The sequence below is a fragment of the Aotus nancymaae genome, unplaced genomic scaffold (assembly GCF_030222135.1).
Source record: "Aotus nancymaae isolate 86718 unplaced genomic scaffold, 86718_ANA_hifiasm-v0.15.2.pri h1tg000030l, whole genome shotgun sequence".
Classification (NCBI taxonomy): domain Eukaryota; kingdom Metazoa; phylum Chordata; class Mammalia; order Primates; family Aotidae; genus Aotus; species Aotus nancymaae.
In genome coordinates this window covers 37,477,972-37,494,715 of record NW_026988443.1, presented here as the reverse complement: position 1 = coordinate 37,494,715, position 16,744 = coordinate 37,477,972, and the positions used below count along the sequence as shown (strand labels likewise).

The 16,744-nt window shown below is 41.6% G+C and overlaps 1 protein-coding gene and 1 long non-coding RNA gene across 3 annotated transcripts in view; one reads left to right on the top strand and one right to left on the bottom strand.

The window, feature by feature from the left end:
• Window positions 1–16,744, bottom strand: part of CDH13 (cadherin 13) — a 1,193,479-nt gene that overhangs the window by 812,397 nt on the left and 364,338 nt on the right. The window lies entirely within an intron of this gene.
• Window positions 11,864–16,744, top strand: part of LOC105726624 (uncharacterized) — a 32,394-nt gene continuing 27,513 nt past the window's right edge. Inside the window, exon 1 of the long non-coding RNA XR_001109590.2 lies at window positions 11,864–12,036. This is a non-coding gene — a long non-coding RNA (uncharacterized LOC105726624). The remainder of the gene's footprint in view (window positions 12,037–16,744) is intronic.

Below are 16,744 nucleotides of genomic sequence, written 5' to 3'. Positions count from 1 at the left end.
CACTTAGAAGGTCTTCCCATAGCTCCTCCAGTCAAAAGTGATCTTCCCCATCATGTCTCTCAAGCCTGGGTCCCACCGCCTGGACAGGACCATTGACATGCACAAAACATCCTTTACATCAAACGTCCTCTGGGTCAGAGCCAATCATCCGTAGGTGTAAATGGCCACACAGAACCCCTTCTGACAAGAGAAGCAAAATGTGAGATTCGCTTCTCAGAGTGGCACATCCATTAACATGGCTGCCAGATAATTCCTTAGAACTTTGCTGATTTACATAAATACCTCTCAGTCAATTTCTCAATTTCTCTTTTTCTTAAATTAAAATGAAAGTGACATCTCCCTGGCTGAGGCCCTGGACACGGTCTGGCAGCTCCATTTTCAGGTGAGCAATGGCGTTTTGAATACTGGCCCATTGGAGCAGGAAGAGATGAAAAAATATCCATTATCATTATTGGTCACTATTTGCTTGAACATGCTGAATAACCCTCACCTGAATGCACAATAAATTCATTTAAATGGGTTGGAGGAATTCATACCAATGCAACACTACTTGTGCTAAGCGGTTCCAATAGAAGCCTAGAAATGCATTTTCAATTGCAAGAATGATTTAAGAAGACAGAATTGCTAAGCAAACATAACATGCTTTCCCCCTCTGTGCAAATCTCTATGCTGTGTGGTCACCACAGAGGTTTTTTAGAATAAATTTAAAGTCATCTTTTCCCTCAAGGGACTTATGGTCTACTAGAAGATCATGACAACATTCTCACATAAACAGATTAAAAGCAGAAAAGTAGAGCAGTAAGGATTCAGAAAGGAAGCTCTGTGTTTTTCAGGAAAGAAGCGATATACCTGGATGGTAGTAAAATCGGTTGAGGTTTAGAAGGGGAAGCTGACAGTGAAAAGTGCTGCGGAAAGAGAGAAAAGCAAATAGGCATAGAAGAGTAAGCTGTCCCTCAAGTCATGTTCTGTCCTTAAGAGATAAACTTGGAGCCGGGCAAGTTTATAATCCCAGCGCTTTGGGAGGCCAAGGCAGGTGGATCGCCTGAGGTCAGGAGTTCAAGGCAAACCTGGCCAACATGGTGAAACCCCATCTCTACTAAAAATACAAATAATTAGCCAGGTGAGGAGGCAGGCACCTGTAATCCCAGCTATTTGCAAGGCTGAGGCAGGAGAATCACTTGAACCTGGAAGGCAAGGGTTGCAGTGAGCTGAGATTGCACCACTGCACTCCCACCTGGACGACAAGAGTAAAACTCTCTCTCAAAAAAAGAAAAAGCTAAACTTGGGAAGCGGATGTACCTAGGGACAAGGTATTTGCATAGAAGCTCCCAATAAGATGTAAAAATGACTGACATTTACTGAGCACTTACCATGTACCAAGGCCTCTGCAACATCCTCCACTCTGTATAGACCAGGGTTTCTCAGCCACAACACCACCAACATTTTGGGCAGGGTATTTTTTTTTTCTTTTGAAACAGAGTTTCGCTCTTGCCACCCAGGCTAGAGTGCAATGGCACGATCTTGGCTCATTGCAACCTCTGCCTCCTGGGTTCAAGCAATTCTCCTGCCTCATCCTTTTAGCAGCTGGGATCACAGGTGTCCGCCACCATGCCCAGCTGTAAAAATACATTTCTTGTATTTTTAGTAGAGATGGGGTTTCACCATGTTTGCCAGGCTGGTCTCGAACTCCTGACCTCAGTCAACCTGTATGGCTGCCTCCCTCGGCCTCCCAAAGGGCTTGGATTACAGGCAGGAGCCACTGGGCCCAGCCTGGGCAGGATACTTCTTTGTTGTGGGTAGACGTCTTAAGCATTTCAAGATGTTTAACAGCATCTCTAATTTCTACGCACAAGATCCCAGTAGCATCCCCCAGCTGTGACCACCAAAACGGTCATCAGACACTGCCAAATGCCCTCATGGGGGTGAAACTGTCCCTTGTTTAGAGCACACTTTTCTATCCCATCTGCTTCTTGGAAGAACCACAGAGGAAGCATCATTAGCCTCATCTTATTAATGAGGAGAGAGCTATAAGGAAAGGTTAAATATGTGCTGGATGACAGCTGCTGGAAAGGGGTTCTTGCCCTTTGGAATATATAGTGCAAATTGTGTTTTTAAACATGTCATTTGCTTTCAAACTTACACAGTTTTTATTGTACAGAAGCACTAAAATTTTATGTAGCCAATGATAACCATTTTCAGCTTATTTTAACTTTTGGTGACATGCTTAAACTCTGCCTGACCACAAGATTAGAAAAAATTCACCTCTGATTGATTTTTTCCAGCGTTTTACAGTTTCCGTGAACACGTATCTTGGTATAATCGGGAATTTATTTTGATGTAAGGATATGTCTATATACATAAACATATGTCACGTGCCTCTATATATTTCTTTCTTGTTAAAAAAAATTGAAGGGGTAGGAACAAGTGGTATTCTCTTAAATCCTATTATTTGGAGATTGTCATACAACATTTCAGTAAAATGTCTTCAAGTCACCTCCCTATGGTCATGTGCACCAACAGTTGAGTCGTAGGAGCTTTCAGACTGACAAGGGGAAAAAAAAAACACTTAAATGCTAGTTACATTACGAAGTATCTACAATAAGGACGTTGAAAGAGAAAAGGGGTCTAAATGAAAGTTACAAGGTGCATATTTAGATAAGAAGGCAAGTCAAAAGAATGTAATATAATGAAAAACAAGAACAGGGATACTTTCACCATAGCGACGTACTTCAAGTGTCAAATGTAGGAAAGTTTCTGTTGGTGGAATCTGAAAGAACAGGCATTTTGGTGTCTGAAGGGATGTTCTTGGGAGGATAGAGTAGGAGTTGACTGCGAAACTCCCTTAAGATAAATATTCATGTGAATCAGGAATATTATAGCGGTAGAGAGTGGAAGCTTCTTTATCAAGAAAAATGTTAGTGAAAGTTAAAAAGGAGAAGGGGCAGTATCTCTGCAAAGATACAATGATCAAGGGGAAATTATGTGGCAGGGTTTCTTAAGTTAGGCTTACAGGGGTACATGAAAGAGATGTAGGGGAGTCTGTGGAACTCCTATGATTATATTTAATTTTTGTTTACATATGTATGTTATTCTTAGGATATGGAACATTTTTAATCCAATTATGAAGAAGTGCTGATATCTACTTTGTTAGAGGACAGGACCAATGTCTGCTAATTCATAGCAGAGAAGAATGACCCAAGAGAAGGAGCTAGCTTGGAAGGCTGAGAGTGGCATGAGGTATTGGATGAAAACAAGGTCCAAGCAGAGGTGAGGACGGATGAAGTCAAGAGTATGTGCTGGACAGAAAAGTCTAGTCCTGAGATCTCATTTGTTTTATCGTCATGCTTTTATTATCACCAAGAGGGCAGGCTGTCCAGAAAAAAGTTACATGTCAGTCTAAGAAAACAGAACAAAACAAAATAGAAAAGAACTTCACCAGAATGATATTCCTGCTTATTTATGGAAGTTGGAAATGCTTTTTTTCTATGTTCTTTCTTTCTCTTTTGTCAAAATGTCTTCAGTTAATATATGCTGATTTTAAAAATTACATAAGACACAAGATGTTATCAAAATCAATGCATTAATGTGTTTTAGAAAATTGTTATTATAGAGAAAATGATACAAGCAAAGTGAGTATCTTAGAAACGGCTGTATGACAAAATATAGAAAGTTCCAGGCTCAAGAGACAAACGTGGACAGCTTTGAAGCAGTAGAAAGGACAGGATTATGTCAACCTAGAAACCTTGAGCTGGTCACCAACTCTGCCATGGATTGACCTTGACTGTGAGTGCTCAACTCTGAGATTCTCCTTCTCTATTTGTGAAATACAACACTGACGTCTTCTATACAGAGTTTCTAAGCAGGTTAAATAGATTATTTATACGAGTGCGTACTTAATACATGGACATTCTTCAAGTTCTACTAGCATCAAATTCACCTTAGCTGACATTGTTGGCCTGATAAGAGCTGCAACTGGTAGTTAATCTCTTTGACTCCCTACCATTTAAAAATAGCCCAGAAAATGATAGTTAATATTTAATGCTGTGACAGAAACTTACTTTAGAAGCCAGCTAGACTGCTGAACTTCTATGTTAGACATATCTGAGCTCAAATCCCAGCTTTTCTACATATTAGCTATGTGACTGTGGAAAAACCTCTTGGACCCAGTATCTTCATTTATAAAATGGGGATAAGAACAACTTTGGCTCAGACTTGTTTTATCAGTATAAAATAAGATTGCCATTAGCTGAGACATCTGGGTGGGATGAGGGGGAGGTGAACGGAATGAATCGTGCAAGGATAGGACTTTTATTTAAGGTCCTGACATTTTGTTTATCATGGATTTTTTAATTAATTTTTATTTTTATAAAATATTGCATTAAATATTGTTTACTTTGATTACTGAGTTTTTTTGAAATCCCTTTAAATTTTGAGCCAAGGAGAGTACCTCACTCAGCTCACTCTAATCCTAGTCCTGAAGGCAATAATTAGTGAAAATGTATTAGGGTCAAGCACAATACTGAGCACTGTGATTTTACACATTTCCTTGTTAGTAAAACATTTAGCACGATACCTAGCCTAGAGGAAGGCGTTATCATCAATAACACCCATCACCATCATCATCACCATCATCAGCATCACCATCACTACCAACATCATCACCACCATCATCACCACCATTGTCATTACCATCGCCACCATCACCATCACTATCATCATCTCCACCATCACCACCATCACCTTCATCATCACCATCACTTCATCATCATCACCACCATAATAATCATCATCACCATCACTACCGTCACTGTTATCATCACCACCACTGCCATGATCACCACCATCATCACCATTACTATCATCACCATCACTGCCATCACCATCACTATCATCATCTCCATCATCACCACCATCATCACATCACTTCATCATCATCATCACCATAATCATCATTACCATCAATATCACCACTGCCATCATCGTCACCATCATCAGCATCACCATCACCACCACCGTCATTAACATCACTGCCATCACCATCACTATCATCATGATCATCTCCACTGTCACATCACCATTATCACCATCATCATTATCACCACAATAATCATCATCACAATCACTATCATTACCATAATCATCATCATCACCATCACTTTTGTCATTGTCATCATCATCACTCTCATTATGATTTTCTAAGATATCCTAAGTAAACTGCCTAATATTTCCAAGTTGCAGTTACCTCATTTTTATTATAAGGCTAACATTGCCCTGTTATAAGGTGTAAAACTTGAACAAGGTTGTTTTTGTTGTTGCTATCATTAATGTTTTTGCTGATTTCAATGTATGACCTGACTCCACAGCAAATCCAAAGAGTGCTTGTCAAAAATCAGATATTTCTAATGAACATGGAAACTAGCCAGGCAGAGAGATAAAGCAGGACCATGCTGGGTCCTGGGATGGCTTTTGTACAGCTGCCTAAGATTTTCACACAAAGAAACACGCACTGTTCTCAGAGCTGACATTTCCATAGTCATAAAGCTCAGTGTTGTTCCAGTTCAGGAAGCTGATGAGTCATGGGGTAGAGGCCATGGGGAGGGGAAGAGGGTTCACACTTTTTTTTTTCTTATCATTTTCATTACTTCTCAGATGATTTTTAGATATACAACAGGAAAGGAATATAATGACCTTCTACTCACTGCCCCAACTAGAAAACCTCAAATGACTAATTGCCTTTTTTCCTAAAATGGAAGAGTTATTTCATGTGCCCAAAGGTTTTACTTCTTTCTGCTATGCTTTTGCACGGTAAGCCTTTTAATCTTGTAAAGCACAGTCATATAAACAAACAAGGGAGAAAACAGGAAGATGGAAACTCACTTGACAAACAGCAATGCATGGTTTTGATAAAGGGTGTGAGGATTGTGATTTGACCTTCCTCTTGCCAGTGTGTAAAATGTAAACATAACGTACCTTCTCATAATTAAAAGATATCGATTCCCCAGCAGCCCGGGAGGGGGCTGACTCCTCTTTCTCCTCAATGGATACAGCATGTTCCCTGTTGTCATGTAGTTATATCCAACCAGAAGTAAACCATGACAAGCTTGGTGGGGGGATGCAGTGGCTTTGGGCTTCCAGAAGTTGTATAACTAGAGAGAAGTATCATGTCTATTTTGAAAATAGTTGTTTGGTGTGGTTTTATGATACACCATGGTATTATAATAGGAGATATCAAGATTCAGTAGTTTAAAGCAACAAATACTTTTTTCTCCCTTATTTAAGAGTCTAGGCCAGATGCAGTGATTCACGCCTGTAATTCCAGCACTTTGTACAGCTGCCTAAGGGCACATCACAAGGTCAGGAGTTCGAGACCAGCCTTACCAACATGGTGAAATCCCATCTCTACTAAAAATACAAATATTAGCCCGGCGTGGTGGCACATGCCTATAATCTCAGCTACTCGGGAGGCTGAAGCAGGAGAATTATTTGAATCTGGGAGGTGAAGTTGCAGTGAGCCCCGATCACGCTACGGCACTCTAGCCTGGGTGGCAGAGCAAGAATCCATCTCAAAAATATATATATAGTCTAGATTGGCAGTCCAGAATTGGAATGGTAGCTTGATGGTATTGGGGATATATCTTGTTGTTATGCTCTTGGATGTTACCCTTTTCAGCTTAACTGAAGATGACTCACCATCACGTCTGGGTTCCAGCCGAAGAGGAGAAAAATAGGAAGGGAAAATAGATTTCTTACGTTTCAAGGGCATGGCTTAATGTACAAACATCACACCCACTCATGTCTTATTGGCCATCAGGCAGTTACATGGCCATACCTAGATGCAAGGTGGTTGGAGAAAGTAGTCGTTAGCTGAGTGATCCAGTGCCCAGCAAAAACTGCTACTGCAAAAGGGAGGATGACTATAGTCGAATTGACTGTGAGTTCTGGCCACAGTTGAGTTCAATAAATATTTGCCCAAGAATGGAGAGAGGGTCCTATTTGGGGTCCCTCCATCCCTGAGCTGCTTGGGTTGGGATGATCATTGATAGTGATGATTAAAATGATGGGAATAAGGATAGCAGCAGCTTAGTTTACTCACTTCTTGCTTTATGCCTCTTTGTACTACTAAGTGCTTTGTAAACATTATGCATTCTATCTTCAGGATAATTCTATAGGATCAATAGTATAATTATCCCAATTTTACCCATGAAGAAACAGAGCTGCATCAAGTTTAGAAACTTACCTAAGGTCATGTAACTATTATGTGGCCAAATGAAACCCATGTGTCTCTCTATGTCCAAACTTATTCGCTTAGCCACTTTACTCAGATATTAACAGTGGTCTAAAATGCTTCAGTATTTCACAAAGCTGAACTAAACTGACAAAGTTCCCCTTAACCAGATCATCTGAGCCAGCTAAGAAGTGTTTGTTTGGGGCTTGAATAATATCAGTGTAGACATCAATGTAGATTGGTTGTTTAATTTGCCAAAGACTAATAAGTTTTTCTCCCTTACAAAGAACTTGATTAATTTTTAAAATGTGGGAAAATGAATGAATATTTATTAAGTGCAATTTGTTTCTTATATAAGCTCTTTCTAAACATGGCTTCCAAAGTGAGAGAGAAATAATCAAAGGGGTCAGTAGTTGAGTAAAGCCTGGGAGATTAGGATGAAAGGCTTTGCTCTCCATGGTCTCTTTGCTGGTGCTGATAGAAGCCCTAGGCCAAGAACACAGCAGGGAAATCCCTGCCCCTCCCTCAAGGTGGGGGTCTCAGGTACCCCAGTGATGCTTGGTGATGCTGAATCAGTGAGCAACATGGAATCTGGGGCAGTCTAATGCAAGGGTTGAGGTGTACAACATCATGATGAGGAGGAGTTAGACATGCTGTGCCAAAGTATAGCCCCATCCAAGAACTGAACGGAAAAGCTAAGCCAGTGAGTGTGATGCACAAAGGATGGGTTCTGAGGTGCAGCTGCTGTCATCTTCATGCATCAGCACATTAAAATGTTTGGGAAGAGAAGGGGAATAGAACATTTCTTCCCTCCCCACAAACAGATGGGTAATTAGATGGAGGGTGGGAGCCAGATGCTGTACTTCCCCTGAGACCAGCACCAGAGGGAATGGGCTGGCTCTGCAGAAGACATTTCCGTTCCTGAAAAGGGATATAATGAGGGGGAAAGAATCAGGGCTTCAGGATATTGGAGGGAGGGGCGACAACAGAGGGGGACTGCTTTCTTCTTCCATGTTAATCCTCTGCAGCCTCCTCTCTATTCACCAAAGAACCAAGTGCAAGGTAGCACTGCACTTAAGACAGTCCACGTGACTATAACCCTGTCAAAATGACATTTCAGGAAAACTAGTTTGCTAGATCTTGCCAATGCTACATCTGCTGGTGTTTGTTTCAGTGACCTGTTCTCTGTGTTTTTGGTACAATGGTATAGATGCTTCCCCCGAAGTGTAAGAAGTACTCAGCTAAGTCCCAGCTGAGAAGCGGCATCCTCGGAACTACCAGACACAGTCTGATAAAACATTATCTTTAATGCTGACTCAGCTGCAATTGTTTGCGAGTTATCTAAAAGAAATTCTTGTAGAAAAGTTCTTCAAGCATTGCCCAACACCACTTCACAATGATGATGAATTTGGGCTTGGCAAACAGGCTGGTGAAGAAGTCTAAGATCAGTTCTTAGAGTCCTCAACGGGGTCAATTTACACAGCTCTCTCACCTGAACCATTCTTTGCTTTTTTTCAACTGAGTCAAAAGCCAGTGCTAACTCAAAACCTGAAACAACTTAAATCAGAAGTTTAATGAGCGCTAAGTATTTGTAAGATGTAAAATGTTCTTTGAAATCAAGAACGACAGTATAGGCAGCACCAACGCTCTATGGTGGAAGAACCCAAGACCTCTGGAAAAGAGGGAACTTGGACTGCCATTGGGAGATAAAACATGAAATTAACTCATAAAGAATAGTCATAAAATGTTAACAGAAGGAAACAGATATCAAGAGCGGAAAGAGTGTAGACAGTTGTTATTCATATATTAACTGAATTAACCTGCCTAAGATCCAGTGTGGAATCAGAAGATAGGGCCTGGTAAGTCTTCAGGAAACAAACAAACAAAAAACTGTTGGCACGGCCCAGTGGAAGCCCTGTTAAAGGAAGACGGTGCTTTGGCCACTAGACTTAGAAAATCCTAAGGCAGATGGACACACGGGGTGGTCTCAGCTAAAGGCCATTAATCCTGCAAGCCTGAGCCCTTCTCTAGCCAAGGACATGCCTAACCAGCAGCTTCATTTTTACCGATAATTTGATTATCATCTCACCATGAATTGATTGTCTGTTCCTCTGAGCTTCTTTCCATTACAGCTTAATTTTTTATGGGGTCAACTACTTATTATTGTCTTTATTTCAAAGTAGGCTTTAACCTGCTTGATACCAAGAATGATATGGTAACTTTTTTTTGTATGTAATCCTCTTGTCATCTAGTACTGAAGTTGAGCAGTTGCTTTAAAAATGTACTTATAGGCTAATTTTAAATCAGACCAATTTATTGATCATGCAAACATTTAGTTAAAGCTTTTTGACTCAGGGGTATTGTTCTAGAATACTGCAGAATTCTAGTCTTTGAGAATGTCAGATCATCTCTAAAGTTCTGAATTCTATCCCCAGTCTGCACCTTGACTGGTTGTAAGCCAGTCTCTCTCCAAGAAGGTCACAAAGTCTCACTGACATGAGACTCTAACCTAAAGATGTTTTTTATATAGACATATATTTAACTCTGATTGTAGGTATCAAAATACCCATTTGATGGAGTCTTGAAAATTGACTTTTATAAACATTTACAAGCATCTTTGGTGATTCTAATGCCCAGGAAAGTTTGAGCACTGCTGATTTCAGGCCAAGCTCTTCATTTCACAAAGAAGGATAATGAAACAGATAAGGCCATCCTTTCCAGCTAGCTCGCAACAGAGGCTGGACTAGGACATACTTTGACATAGTGCTGGTCTCATTTTGAATTTTACAATTCGTATTAAAGCATGAGAAGTCATGTCCTTAATGAGATTAATCAGTGCCATTTCACTTCTTTGAAATACTCCTCTATTTCCTCAATGCTCCATTTAGTGGAAACATACTTTTATTATATAATCTGCTAGAAATGGTTTTCTCATCCCTTTCTGAAATTTTTGACATGATTGATCCTCCAGCTCATATACTACATTCTTTTTGATTAATGGGAAAATGTTCTGGCAAATTTGTGTGTATCACTTGCATCCTAGATAATGATATAAAGTGGTTTTGTTAAATGGGAAGAATTACAATTTTAAATTTCTCCTTCCCTCTTCCTCAACTATGTTCAAGGCTAAGATCAGCTGTGCTCCAACTTCTGTAATTCTCTCAGCTCATAGATAGAATCATTTTTATTGCCAAAATCAGCAGTCCTTTGAGTTTCACTGTGCCACGTGCAATGTTCGCATCAGGAGTTGCTTAAGATTCCCATGCCCTTGGATCATGGTTTGCCCTTTGATCACTTACTTGGCCACCCACATGCCAACGGAAAGTTTTATAAATTATGTCCTGGAGGTTGCCAGGATGAGGGATTGCAGTAGACTGGTTCTTTTATAGGAACTAAATTGGACTTGGGCAGGAAAGAGATGAAAAGCCAGACTGCAGTTCACGGCATCTGAAGTGAAGGAGTTCAAACTGCGTTAAAGATAAATCAACATAAGGTTGGCCAATTTATGTCAAAATTCTACATCTTCCCCCTACTAGAGGAATGCTAAAAGGAAGGCATATTAAAATGTGTACTTCTAAATTATTTGATTTTTACCTTCAATTTGTCTTTCAGCAGTAAAAACCAAAATTATTGTAAATGCGACCCATGCAATACCTACCAAGAACATGTGATCAATTTTTCAGTTGAATGTGGCATTAATAGTGAACTCTTGGTAGATGTGTTGCTCTTAGTTTGAAATGGTTTTCCAGGCCATCTAAGTTGTCTCTGTTGCTTAGGAGAAGGCCATTGTGCAAGGTGGTATGATCACATGTGTTTCTGGACTTTCTCAAATCAAGGATGTCAGGTGTATTGCAGAGATGCTACCACTGCTTCTGCATGCCCGGTCTCTGGTAGGTGCCACAACTGCCCTCTTTCCCAAGGAGACCAGTATGGTTTCAAAATTGTTCTCAAACCACAGACATTGGTTAGTGCTGGCATATGAAATTAAAGCCTTCTTTTATTCTTGAGTCAACATATGTATGAGCCTTGGTGTTGACATCTGATAAGAAAGTCTTCATTTAAAAAACATATGTGGTGGGGCACAGTGGCTCATAGCTGTAATCCAAGTGCTGTGGAGGCCAACATGGATCACTTGAGGCCAAGAGTTCAAGATCAGCCTAGGCAACATAGCAAGTCCCCATCTCTACAATCAATCAATCAATCAATCAGTCAATCAATTGCTAGTTGATGGCATGCACCTGTAATTCTAGCTACTCAGGAAGCTGAGGTAGGAGAATCACTTGAGCCCAGGAGTTCAAGATGGCAGTGAGCCATGATTGTGCCAGGTGATAAAGTGAGACTCCAGCCTAGGCGATAAAGTGAGACTCTGTCTCTAAAAAAAAAAAAAAAAACCCCAAACCAAAAACCACACAAACAGCAAGAAAGATATGGAAACTTCTGGCTTTCTTTGTTAGACTGCCATTTAAGTGATTTGAAATCCTGAAGGTAAGTACAGGAGGGGCTCAGGTGAACGCACTCACAAGATGGGCTGTTCCTGGAAAGACAGGAGAGATTGGTAGGCCAAGATGAGTGGGAACTACAGTAATATATTCCTGTTTCCTCACTCCTGAGTCATTCCAAGGGAAACATAAACACTATGCCATCCTTGAAATGCAGTGTGCATGCTTTTTTCTAGGATCCTTGCTTTTCTACAGAACAAGAGGCTATCCATTCCAAAGGTGAACTTTGAAAATGCTGAATTCTAACATGATTGACAGTTGGTGCTCTGATTTCTAGCCCCACAAGAGATTGGGGTTGGAACAGAGATAAAGGTAAGTTGTTTCGAGAAAGAAGGGAGAGGTTGCAGAGAAAGAAAAAAAGAAACTCATGATGTGATCCCGTATACAGATATTTCACTAGAGGGCTGAAATAAGGGAATTGGCTGATAAGCAAAGAATCTGGGCTTCCAAAAACTTTGGAGACAAGAAATGGCTATTGAGGGGAGCTGGTCAAAAAAAATGGGGCTGATGAGAAATTTGCTAAGCAGTTGTTGAACAGAGAGCCGGGACTGGAGAGAATTTCTATAATTAGATCCCAGGGATTTTAACAAGGGCAGTTTCATTAAGAAACAAAGGGATTACACTGACATCTAAATGTAAATCACACTGCTTGGTTAAAGAGTCACTGGCCAGGATGGGGATGAAAACAAGTCACTTCTGGATAGGCGGGTTAAGCTAGGACAGCCAGCATTGAAACAGAAGCAGGCAGTACTCTACACCTTAAATACAGCATGAGTGCTGAGATTTCTTCATAATCTACAGTAAGAGAGGAAATTAAAGTCTCCATTGCATCACTGGTCCACACCAGCTTCATCTAGGCTCTGGGCTGAGAGAAGGTGCTAGAGAGAAAGAAAAAAAAAAAATTGAAATGACTGCATTCTCAGCCTTCAGGCACCACTTTGTTGGTCAGCCTTGCCATTGCCTCACCCCGAATAAGTTTATAGGATGATGATATTCCTGGGATATATGGCTCCTCCTTTTTCCCATTCCCCTCCAGCTCACACTACCATGTCAAAGGCAGAACAGCACATGCACAGTCAGCTAAGATTCAAAAACAGTGGTTACTAACATGAAAGGTAATATTAAGTGAAAACTATATGCTTGTCTGAGGACACCCAGCAACGCAGACTTACACTTGTGAGTGACTTCAACGTACAGGTCCCATACACAGCCCCATTTCTTGCGGTCTTTTTCCTTTTTTCAGCTACTCACCCTGACGTGTTCCAGGTACCAGTCGGATACCCATTCAGTCTCCATTCTCTCTCTCCCTCTCCCCTCTATCAGCTTTGTACATTTTTGAAAGTTAATCTTCTCTGTGTAAATGCAGGCCTTACCCTATATTTCAATTTCAAATTAACTTAGTAGTTCACTCTTTCATTCTTTAAAAAGTTAATTTATTTATCTAATGTCCATAAGGCTCACTTAAGTCTTTGGCACTGGAGATATGAAAAGAAATGAGACAATGGAGGCTTCAAGGAGCGTGGAGTCTCACTCGCAATGTTCTGACCTGATGTCCTCTCTGTCTTTGCCTTTCACCCACAGCAAATCTCCTGCCTTGTGGGACACAGCAGTCTACTGAGGGAGCATCCAGTCTCACTGTTGAATTTTTCCATGACTACTCACTCTTTTTTATTTTTTATTTTTTGAGACAGAGTTTTACTCTGTTGCCCAGGCTGGAGTGCAGTGGTGCGATCTTGGCTCACTGCAGCCTCCGCCTCCTGGGTTCAAGCGAATCTCCTGTCTTGGCCTCCCGAGTAGCTAGGATTACAGGCACCTGTCAACATGCCCAGCTAACTTTTGTAATTTTTTAGAGACGTGGTTTCACCATTTTGACCAGGCTGGTCTCGAACTCCTGATCTCAGGTGATCTCTCCACCTTGGCCTCCCAAAGTGCTGAGATTACAGGCGTGAGGCACCATGCGTGGCAGATTACTCACTCACTTTATGAACCTTTTCAGCTCTGCTAGAAGCTTCCATCTGCCTCTATAACTCCGGCCTTCACACTAGGGGTCACCATACTTATGCTACCATCTTTCATTGATTTGTCAAGAAAAAAACCATAAAACAAAAAACAACATTCCCTCAACTCTCCTCTCCTTGGATGCCCCCAATGCATTTCATTCTCTAAAGGCATTTCTTTATATTAAGAAGAACACATGTGTGTGTGTATACACACATACACCATACACAGGCATATGTGCACACACACACCCCTGGGTTACGTTGCTTTCGTTTTGGCCCAGCTGCCTCGTATCCTCATCAGTCGTCAATGATTGAGGAAGGAGGGTGACGGCTACGAGATGCAAAAAACACAGCCCTGCTTCAGGTGGCGGTGGCAGCATCGCCCTCGGGCAGGGAGTGCTCTGCTGGGAGGGTGGTGTTCCAGTCAGCTAGTGTAGGAAACAATGAGACGAGGCACTATTGACTCACCAGGTCATGACGAACACTTCAAAGGAAGAGAGACTTCTCTGTGTTAGGTCGGGGTTATCTTTCCAAATCCCAAGTGGCAGAATCACAAAGCAAGAGATGGGGCAAGCCAACACAAAACTCTTGAGTCTCTAAGCAATACCAAAACCCACAGAGCCCTGCTGAAAAATGCAGCCATGGGGAATTCCTTGCATGGTTCTTAAACTCTTCGTGATTGAACGAGCAACAAGCACCTTAAAAAGAAGCCTTTTAAAATTGGCTGATTCATGGCCTGGTGCCATGGTTCACGCCTATAATCTTAGCACTTGGGGAGGCCGAGGTGGGCAGATCACCTGAAGTCAGGAGTTAGACCAGCCTGGTCAACAAAGTGAAACCATGTCTCTACTGAAAATACAAAATAGCTGGGTGTGGTGGTGGGTGCCTATAAGCCCAGCTACTCAGGAGGCTGAGGCAGGAGAATTGCTTGCACCTAGAAGGTGGAGGTTGCAGTGAGCCAAGATCATGACACTGCAGTCTAGCCTGGGAGACAGATCAGGACTCCCATCTCACAGTCTCAAAAACAAACAAAACAAAAAACAATTGGCTGAGGAAAGCATGTCCTAAGATCTCTGCCCAGGAGACAGAAAGATAGTGAATTAATGCAACAGAATCCTCACTTTTGGGGGTTTAAGGGACACTGCAGTACTTGGAAGAACCAAAGAAGACAGGGAAGCTGAAGGAGTATATTGATGACCACAGAGGAGGGAGCAATGGAGACTTCTTCTGGGAAAATGGCAAGGTGACCAGGGCTACAGCTGCTTCTCAGCAATTCACATGTCCTCTCAATAAACATTTCTTGAGTGGCCATTTTGTGCCAGGCACTTTTCTGAATGCTTTTGGTCCCTGTAAAGTGAATCCCTAAATTCTGATTCCATCAGGATAAGATGGGGTCTACTTTTTCCTTACATGTTCTCTGTGCCCTTTCAATAGACTTAACTCACCAAACCAGGTGAGTCTGTCCCACATCACTTGAAAGTACACGTTGAAAAGAACTATGAAATTTAGAGTTCCAGACATGATAGAATGACTTATGGTCCCAATTCTTCACCCATTTGCAGTACTTGTAAACGTTCATCTCCTTGCCATGGTCTTACAGTTGGGTTATCCTTGTGACTTTGTTTGACCAGCAGGTACTACTGATGTAATTCAAGCAAAGGCTTGAGATGCGTTTGTGTGGTTGGACTTGGCTCTTTCATTTCTGCTGAAAAGAAGAGACACAGGAAGTAGACCTGAGCCCAACCCACAGTCTAGAGTTAAACCCAGGAGAGGCCAAGCTTAGAGCAGCCACATTCCAGATAACACTCGGGTGTGTAAGCCAGAAATAAATGCCTGTTGTGGTAAAGGACTGACATTCTGCAGTGTTTCTGACCCAGAGGGCAGTGAGAAATCTGACAGAACTGGCAAGCTCGAGAGTCTGATAAAGGGCTTTGTGACAATGGCTTTTATATGCACAGTGTGCATGGTAGGTATTTGATGAGCATTTTAAACAACGCAAACAGGTTTTGATTGCATCAAGTGTCAAAGATTTGTTATTGACCTCAACATAAGCCAGTTCTAGGGCTTACTCTGGTTTCCAAGTGTTACTCAGGCTCAGAAGTACTAATATGAAAACCCGCAGCATCCTAGGGAAAGCATTAATCTCTACAGAGTGCCCGGCTGAACTCTAAGCAGGCACAGATTGTATTTATACATCGTCTGACCTGGTCCCACAACATCTCTACAGTAAGTGTAAGAATAATTACTGTATTAGTCCATTCTTACATTGCTATATACAAGTACCTGAGACTGGGTAGTTTATAAAGAAGAAAGGTTTAATGGGCTCACGGCTCTACAGGCTTTACCGGAGGCATGATGCCAATGTCTGTTCTGCTTCTGGGAAGGCCTTGGGAAGCTTCCAGTCATGGTGGAAGGTGAAAGGGAGGCGAGCACATCACATGGCCAGAGTAGGAGCAAGACAGAGCCAACGGGGAGGGGCTGCATGCTTTTAAATGACCAGATCTCATGAGAACTCACTCACTATCATGAGGAAAGTACCAACAAGATCGTATGAAACCATTTATGAGACTCTGCCCCATGATCCCGCCACCTCCCACCAGGCCCCACCTCCAACATGGGGATTACAATTCAACATGAAATTTGGGTGGGGACAGATATCCAAACCATATCAATTACCAACATTATAGAAAGAAGGAAGCCAAGGTTCAGAGAGGCTGAGGGTCCTGCCCAAGATCTGGCATGTGGGAAGTGGCAAAAGTCATCTTAAACCCAGATCTGAAGATCTCTAAAACCACATGGTTAACTATAGGGCCTGGGTGAGACTTAATCTGCAAGACAAAGGAGGAGGAAAGCCACAAATATGTCTAATGAATATAGTTGTCATCAGAGCACCATTTATTACCTTCATTGAAACCATCCGATTATACGTTTCATGGTACTTTATTTTCCTCCACAAGTAACTACCACATTTTACTTACTTCAAGATCTCTGAGCTGAGTTCTGCTTTCCCTACAGAATAG